General features: G+C 37.5%; 1 protein-coding gene and 1 long non-coding RNA gene across 2 annotated transcripts in view; both read right to left on the bottom strand.

Annotated features, from left to right (window-relative positions):
• Positions 1-8,445, bottom strand: part of LOC115212161 (myotubularin-related protein 13) — a gene marked incomplete at its 5' end in the record, with an annotated part of 221,051 nt that overhangs the window by 863 nt on the left and 211,743 nt on the right. The window lies entirely within an intron of this gene.
• On the bottom strand, positions 3,866-8,437 carry LOC118763325. Its single transcript, XR_004999068.1, has 3 exons — positions 8,152-8,437; positions 6,832-6,833; positions 3,866-3,946 (listed from the first exon to the last, which is right to left on the bottom strand). It is a non-coding gene; the product is annotated as an uncharacterized LOC118763325 (long non-coding RNA).

Raw genomic sequence — 8,445 nt, 5'->3', positions numbered from 1 at the left:
AATGATGGGATGGTCAGAGATAGGAAGTCTTTAATCAGAGGTACACAACAACAATTTCATTAATTGTTTAAATGAGTTTTATTAGCTCCAGATAGATTTAAACCGCTAAAGACTTGAAATTAATGAATTATTGAAGCAAACATTGATCATTTTTTTTATATTCTTCTTCAGAGTAATCTTTTGGCTGCACAAGGAAATGAGGGGTTTTATTGTAACTAGAAACACAGGTGTGGTGTAAGGTTTAAATTCATCACCTTGAGTATCTATCAATCGCTCTCTCACAAGTTTTATTCCAGAATCTTCAAAACTAATTAAATTTTAATTTTGAAATTTTGAAGATAAAAAAATATTGATTAAATCTAATATCTTTAACACTGAGATCAATAACATGGAGTAAATGGTAACATGAAGTAAATGGTAACATGGAGTAAATGGACAGATAAATAGTCTAGTAAAATCAGCAACATGATATATATATATATATTTCTTTATTGCCCACAGGGGGCTAAACACAAAGGGGGCAAACAAAGAGACTAAGTCAATTACAGTGCATAACTGATACTTATTTAATCGACCCCGAAAGGATGAAAGGCAAAGTCAACCTTGGTGGAATTTGAACTCAGAACATAATAGCAGATGAAATACAGCTAAGCATTTCGCCTGGCGCGCTAATAATTCTACCTTATGTGTAAGTGTGTATATATATATATATATATCTGTATATATATAGAGATATATATATATACACATCATCATCATCGTTTAGCATTCGCTTTCCATGCTAGCATGGGTTGGACGGTTCAACTGGGGTCTGGGAAGCCAGAAGGCTGCACTAGGCCCAGTTTGATCTGGCAATGTTTCTACAGCTGGATGCCCTTCCTAACGCCAACCACTCCATGAGTGTAGCGGGTGCTTTTTATGTGCTACCGGCATAGGTGCCAGACGAGTCTGGCAAACAGCCACAATCGGATCGTGCTTTTTATGTGCCACTGGCATGGGGGCCAGGCGAGGCTGGCAACGGCCACGAATGGATGGTGCTTTTTACGTGCCACCGGCACGGGGGCCAGGCGAGGCTGGCAACGGCCACGAACGGATATATATATATCTGTATGCATATATATATATATATATATATATATATATATATGTATATATGTGTGTGTGTGTGTATATGGATATACATATATATACACACACACACAAATACACATATATATCCTATATCATTAATAAATTATGACATGATGTTGGTATGCTCTGCTGGATGTGCAATGTTTGTATGTGTGACAGAGTGCTAGTGTACTGAAAGAAAAGTTAAGCATAAGAGGAATTAAATGCAGTGTACAAAAGAGAAGATTGCACTGCTTTGGTCATATGATGCATATGGATGAAGACAATTGCATAAAGAAGTGCCAATCAAAGTGGATGAAACTTGTGGAAAAGGAAACTTAGGAAGACAAAGTATTGAAAGCTGATCTCAAAATGCTGAGCTTCATAATGGAGATGGCAAAGGACTCAAATATCTGGCACCTTTCTGTACTCCAGAAGACCTGCCCACCACAGCAGAATTGATATCCTAGAACCTCCTTGGTAATGCATCTCCATAGAGGGCTCTACTCAGTCATCCTTCTCCCTCCACCCACATTTTATCCCCTAACACCCATCATTTCTGCTACCACCTGAGAGCAGAACTATTGACACATACTAAACACTGTGGCTTTCTCAGTTATGTTTACTCTCCACACTCTAATAACCTTTTTTCTCTCACTTACTGTCTCTCTCCTTGTGCTGCTCTCCATCATCAATTCCTCACTTACCTGCTATCACACTCAATCCCCACCACTGAGCCTCTCCTTTATTTATCTCCATTATTTGCTACAGTCACCTCATCCTGTCCACTCACCAAGTTTTTTCACCTCACCTATTCTCATCATCCCCAATGTCCCTTGAGGGCATGTCCCAACATCTCTGCCTTCATCACTCTCACTATCATTCTCCAACTCAAACTCCTTTGTTTTCCAACTGGGGTATCCATCTATCTACTCTACAGTAAAACACCTAAATTTATCCCCTCTATAACTTAAGTAATTCTACTGGCACAAAGCCACACTCCCACAATACTACTCCCCCTACCCAGTTGAGGGGTTTTCTCTTGGAAGGTACTTGGTGACCCTATCAATGCTGGTGCCACATAAAAAGCACTCTGTAAAGTGGCTGGCATTTGGAAGGGCATCCAGCTGTAGAAACCATACCAAACCATACAAAACAGATGATAGAACCGGGTGCAGCTTCTGGTTTTGTTAGCTCCAGTCAAACCATCCAACCTATGCCGACAGGGAAAGCATACGTTAAATGTTGTTGATGATGATATGGCGGCAACAACAACAACAACAACAACAGTTGGACACATACATGGAAATATGTTGGAGCAGAGCCCTTTAAGCTGCAACTAAATAACCACAGGTCCTCTTTTAGGATCCAGGGGTGGCAACGTTAAGTACATATGGCATTTAAAAGAAGGAATGCCATACAGGATAAAATGGAAGCACCTAGAACAGCTTGGATCATAGCTCAACAGAAGCAGATGATACAAAAAATTCGATTGATCTGGGGGACTTCTTAAATTCCAAAAGTGAGATGTTAAGGTGGTGTCCTCATTAGAGAAAATTTTTGTTGGAGACATGGAATTCCTCATTTACTGACCAGTGAACAGAAATCATACATAAACTGACCCTTTTCACACAGAACTGGAAATGTTGAAAACAAGATAATGCCATCTTTCCTAAATGGCGTTTTCACTTCAAAGAATTTCATTTCAGGTTCTTTTTTCACAACCTTGCTGACCAAGACTGTATTCTTATCTCCATTAATAAAGGGGTTATGTACCTACATCCAGCAGGTCTGATGAGTTGACTATGTTGCCAGGAGTAATAAGAGATGCCAAACTAATAGTAACTTTCTGACCAGCCATAACTAACTTACTACATAAAATATTACTGCACAAAAATAATAATTTAGATTGTGCTTTGCTTTTGACTTGTGTACAACTGAAACACACATATATATAGCTTATCTGTCTATGCTGTAAAGTGGTTGGCATAAGGTTGGTAACCAGCCGTAAAAACCATACCAAAGCAAACATTCAACACATTGGTTCCTGTCAAACTGTCCAACCCATACAAGCATGGAACATGGACACTAACTGATGTTGAAAATATATATAGCCTATATTGCCCCACCTTCATTCTCATTACCTCATCAAGTCTTTCCCACACATCTCATTCCCTAACACTCATCACTTCTTTATCTCTGGTTTGGTTACCAGAATCACCTGAGAGTAGAATAGGCACATACTACATCCCTCTCCTTTCACTACCTTCCCTTTTTTCCCCAACACCAAAATCACTTTCATTCCTCATTATCTTCTTCCAGCTATGCTCTCTCTCCCCTCTGCGATATTCCATCTTTAACACCTCTTTTATCTATCACTCCTAATGCCCTCAATAACATAACCCCTCCCACTGAGAGGCTCCTATATCTCTCACCATTATTTACTTCTGTAACCTGTATCCCATCTAATCACGCCTCACATTCTTATGACACTTGCCTCTCTACCTTGCCCACCGACTCACCCAGTCTAATCCTCTATATTACTTCACTTATATATCTTCCTGCTATTGTGCCTTGAGAGTATGTCCTGACACATATCCACCATCAACACTCTCTCCATCTCTATTTTTCCCTTTAAGTCTCTCTCCCTCTCCCTTCTTCTCCAACTGGGTATCCTTCTACAACAAGACACCAATCTCTATCTCTCTGTTATTCTCTTAACCTCTTGTCAACCGACACAAAGTAACCTCCCTCAGTGCTATTCACCCCAGAACTGTCAACTCTCAACTCTTAAGCCTCTTTTGATGACCAGCTACTGGTCTATTTATAATGGCTTCTCCTACCACTTTTTACCAGGAGGGGTATACAGTTTCACTATACAACATCTCCCCTTTTAATTATTTTATTTAACAAACAATTTCTTTTATTCACCCCACCTCTTCCCTTTTTGTATATACTCAATATCTTTTCTGTTTAGAGTCTACTTTTAGGAATTCGGTGTTCTTCTTTTTCCTTGTACATGTGGTTTCTACTTCTTGTAATGGTGTTCGAACCAGAAAATTAACTCTTGTAAGTTCCTTTTCAATAACTCTTTCCTTAAGCTGATTTCTATGTCTCCTTTCCATTCCATTTCTGCTTCTTACACCATGTATCATTCTTCCTATGTATGTTACAATTTCTCCTTCTTCCCAGTATTGCTTGCCATTTTTGTACATTCTTACATATACCTTATCACTAATTCTAAAGAGTTTTGACATGTCTTTACTAGCATGTAGTTTTTTCTTCACTGTTAACAGTTTATCAAATACTGACTTCATCTTTCTGGTAAACATTAATTCTACTTGTGAACTTCTTTCTGGTGCATTTGGGTTCAGAGTTACCCTGTATACCCTTAAGAATTATTGGATCATGACCTTGTTTGTGGCTTCCTTTAAAGCTCTCTTAAAAGTGCCCATGAACCGTTTGGCTCTTTCATTCGATCTAGGGTGATATGGTGCAATAGTTTTATGTTCTAATATGAACATCTTTCAGAATCATAGAATACAAACTGTGTTCCGTTATCAGAGACAATTATATCCGGTACACTAAATCTTGTGAACAGGCCATTTTGTGTAACTGTCCACTACTATTAAGTAATGATATTCACTTATTTGGCCTGCAAAATCGATCTGCAATCAGGACCGTGGTATTTTCACTTCTGGCCACTTTTGTAGTAGGTAGTTTCACTACTAGTGCACATCCTCTGCAGCCTTTTACCAGGTTTTCAACTTCCCTGTCCATGCTTGGCCAGTATATAAAATTTCACATCAGTGCTTTCATTCTAGAGATGCCCAGGTGTCCCACATGAAACTCTTTTAGCATTCTCTTCTGTAATGTTTGTGGTATGACCACCCTTTGAGCATACATTAGTACACCATAACATATATAGTACATGCTCACATCTCGGTAGTTCTTTGTATCAGACCTTTCTTTATTTCCTTTTGTCGACCACAGTTTTCGTTTTGTCTCATTAACAAATTTGTCATTTCTCGCATTTCTTTTTATTTCTTCCTAAGTTACTGGTAGTTCACATACGAAGTACCACATCACTTTTTTTGTTTCTGCTTCTGTTCTTAGTGCTGCTATTATGGTGTCCTCCAGCAGCTCATTATTTCTCAGAATTAACCTAGACAGACCATCAGCATGTCCCAACTTTTTTGAAGGCAGATATTTCATTCTCTCATTGTAGTTTAACAGAATGGCACCCCACCACTGCAGTCTGTTTGCCATATGTGTCGGGATTCCTTTCTTGAATCCATATATCATTAGAGGTCTGGCTATAGCTGTTTTTCCACTGGCAATAATGTCCTTGATGTGTGGGCTATCATTATCCTTGTGTAGGAGCATGGCTCCTGTCCCATACTCACTAGCATCTGTAGCTAGTATTATTTCTAACTTTGGGTCAAAATACCTGATACAAGTCTGAGGTTAACACATCTTTTAACTCATTACATGCTTTCTGGCATTTCTCTGTCCAAACCCATTTGGCATTTTTTTCCAGTAATTCATTAAGTGATGCCTTTACCTTATGTATATTTGGGATATACACTTGGTAATAATTTACTGAGCCTAGGAATGCTTGTAGCATTGTCACATTTGTCAGGGGTGGCATATTTCATATTGTTAATGCCCTTAATGAGTTCGGTCTGCATCCACTTTCATCAATTAATTGACCTGAGTATTTTATTTTCTCTATCAAAAATTCACATTTTTCTTGTCAGTTTTAGCCCATATTCACTTATTCTCTCGAATACTTTCTTTATGTGTTCGACGTGATGCACTCGAGACTCGCACTTTATCAAAATGTCATCGAGGTATGCAATGGCAAAGGGTGCCACTTTTACTCCAAACAGCAGCCATTTGAACTAGTACAATCCACAATGCATGTTGATTGTTAGTAGATGCGTGCAATCTTCCTCTAACTGAATTTGAAGGTATGCCTCTGAGAGGTCTAACTTCAAGAAAATTTTCCCTCTGTTTAGTTCAGCAAATACTTCTTCTGGACTTGGTAGTGGGTAATTGTGCATGAGTAAACAGTTGTTTAATCTGGTTGAGAAGTCTGCGCACACTCTTAGCTTAATATTTTTTTATTTTACATAGACTGCTGGTGCAGCCCAGTCTGCATGGTCAATCTTTTTAATTATATTCAGGATTCCAACCTTTCTAGTTCTTTATTGACCTGGTCTACTGCTGCAAATGGCACATTCTGTTTGGGCCTGAAAATAGGTGTTGAATTTTCTTTGATAGCAATCCTTGCTTTTGTTTTTGTGCAATAGTCTAAACCTTCTGAAAAACTTTGGGGAAAGTTTCTTTCATTTTTTTTGTCTCAGTTCATTGACCTCGTTTGATAGTTTGTCTGCTCCATTTATGTTATTGCACAAAACACTTATGGGTGTATCCCATAAATTAAATTTCTCCATATATTCAGTACAAAATAAATTCATGGACTTTTTCAACACATAAGCATTCACTTTTTTGGTTTGACCTTTGAACATTATATTACAAACATGTTCACCCATGAAATATATACGCTATTTTGTTTGGACTACATAATTTTAGTTTACCCATTTGCTCTCATGTTTTCTCACTTATGATTGTGATGTTACTTCCCATGTCTAATTGCATTCTGACGCTAGAGGTTTCAATTCTCAAATTCATGAATTTTCTGTTTGTTGTAGTTACAACTTTTCCTGCTGAAAAAACTATTTATTTTTGCTTGTTTGTTTGTTTGTTCTATCTGCCTATCATTCTAGTTTTGCAGTGTGATTTTATATGTCCTGTAAACCTGCAGTGAAAACACCTTACTTTTTTATAAGGACAATCTTTTTTCAGGTGCATCCCACCACATACCATACATGGGTCTACATCCTGATATTTTTCTGTTTTTCCTGCAACACTTAGTCTTCCAACTGTTTTGCACTAATCTTATATGAAAACACTCTTTCCGTTGAATTTCTTTCGTGTCATGCCTTAATTTTAATATCATGTCACACTCTTCCAACAGTTTCTGCAATGTCAAATCCTGGTTCCAGTTTTGCTAGAATCTTCATTTGGATTTCTGCATCCCTTTTATATGTCAATCCTTGTGCAAAAATCAAACACTTGAAAGAATCTGGAAGTAAGCAAGTCCAGCCTAAATGTCTCACATTCTTTGTTTACTCTACCTGTGTAAGTAGTGAAGTCTTCATCTTTGTCCTTTTTTATGTTTAAACATTTCCATTTAGTATTAAACAGTGAGCTCTTTTCACTAAACATTTTACACATAATGTTAACTGTCGGTGAAGTTTATGTTGGATACTTTTTCTGGCAATATGAAGTTACTACACTTTCCGTGTTCTGCTGTTGCTTGTTTTCTTAAAACTAGACTCATTTTCATTTCACCCTTCCAATCTTTTTCAAAAGTTTGTTCAAGTCTTCGAAAGTAAGACTTGAAAATTACTCCTTCTTTGGGGTCATATTTGAATTTGTTTATGGAATTTGCGACATGACCAGGTGAAAATGTATTCTCCAGTTTGGTTATCAGTTTCATTATTTGTAACATTTACTGCTGCAATCCTTGTTGCTGTTCTTGTTCCTTGAATTGTTGTTACTGTTTTTGCAACTCAACTACCCTAGCTAACAAGTCTTCCTTATTTTATGGTTTTCGTAAGTTTGCACAAGATTTTTGTTTCTTTTTTGACAAGTTACTTAATTTTCCACGTGAATTAGTTAAAACTCTCCATGTGAATTTTTTTTTTCAGTTTACATAAATTTGTTTTTCCTCATCGCCACTGTTGTAAAGTGAGTTCCTCCCACTAGTGTGATGTGTGACTGCTGTTGTACTGCAGTTGCTGTTTATGCTAGTAGCCACAATAGTTACTAGTCATTGGATACCATTGTATCTTTTCATACCGGAATAGTAGGACACTAACTACTTTTGTCTTACTATCTCTGATAGCTCCACAAGACACCGACTAGAACTGTCAACTCTCAACTCTTAAGCCTCTTTTGATGACCAGCTACTCCTACCACTTTTTACTGGGAGGGATATACAGTTTCACTATATAACAGATGATGATTGCTAACAAATAATGGTTTCAAATTTCGGCAATCTAAAGGGAGTGGGGTAAGTCAATTACAACTTTAGTGATTAACTGGTACTTATTTTATCGATCCTGAAAGGATGACAGACAAAACTGACCTTAGCAGAATCTGAACCCAAAACATAAAGAGTTAAAAGAAATGCTGCTAAGCATTTTGTCCAATTCACTAATGATTCTACCAGCTTGCCACCTTAATTACAAATAAGTGATAAAA

Source organism: Octopus sinensis, linkage group LG5 (genome assembly GCF_006345805.1).
Source record: "Octopus sinensis linkage group LG5, ASM634580v1, whole genome shotgun sequence".
NCBI classification, from domain to species: Eukaryota; Metazoa; Mollusca; class Cephalopoda; order Octopoda; family Octopodidae; genus Octopus; species Octopus sinensis.
This window is presented reverse-complemented; position numbering and strand designations above follow the sequence as displayed.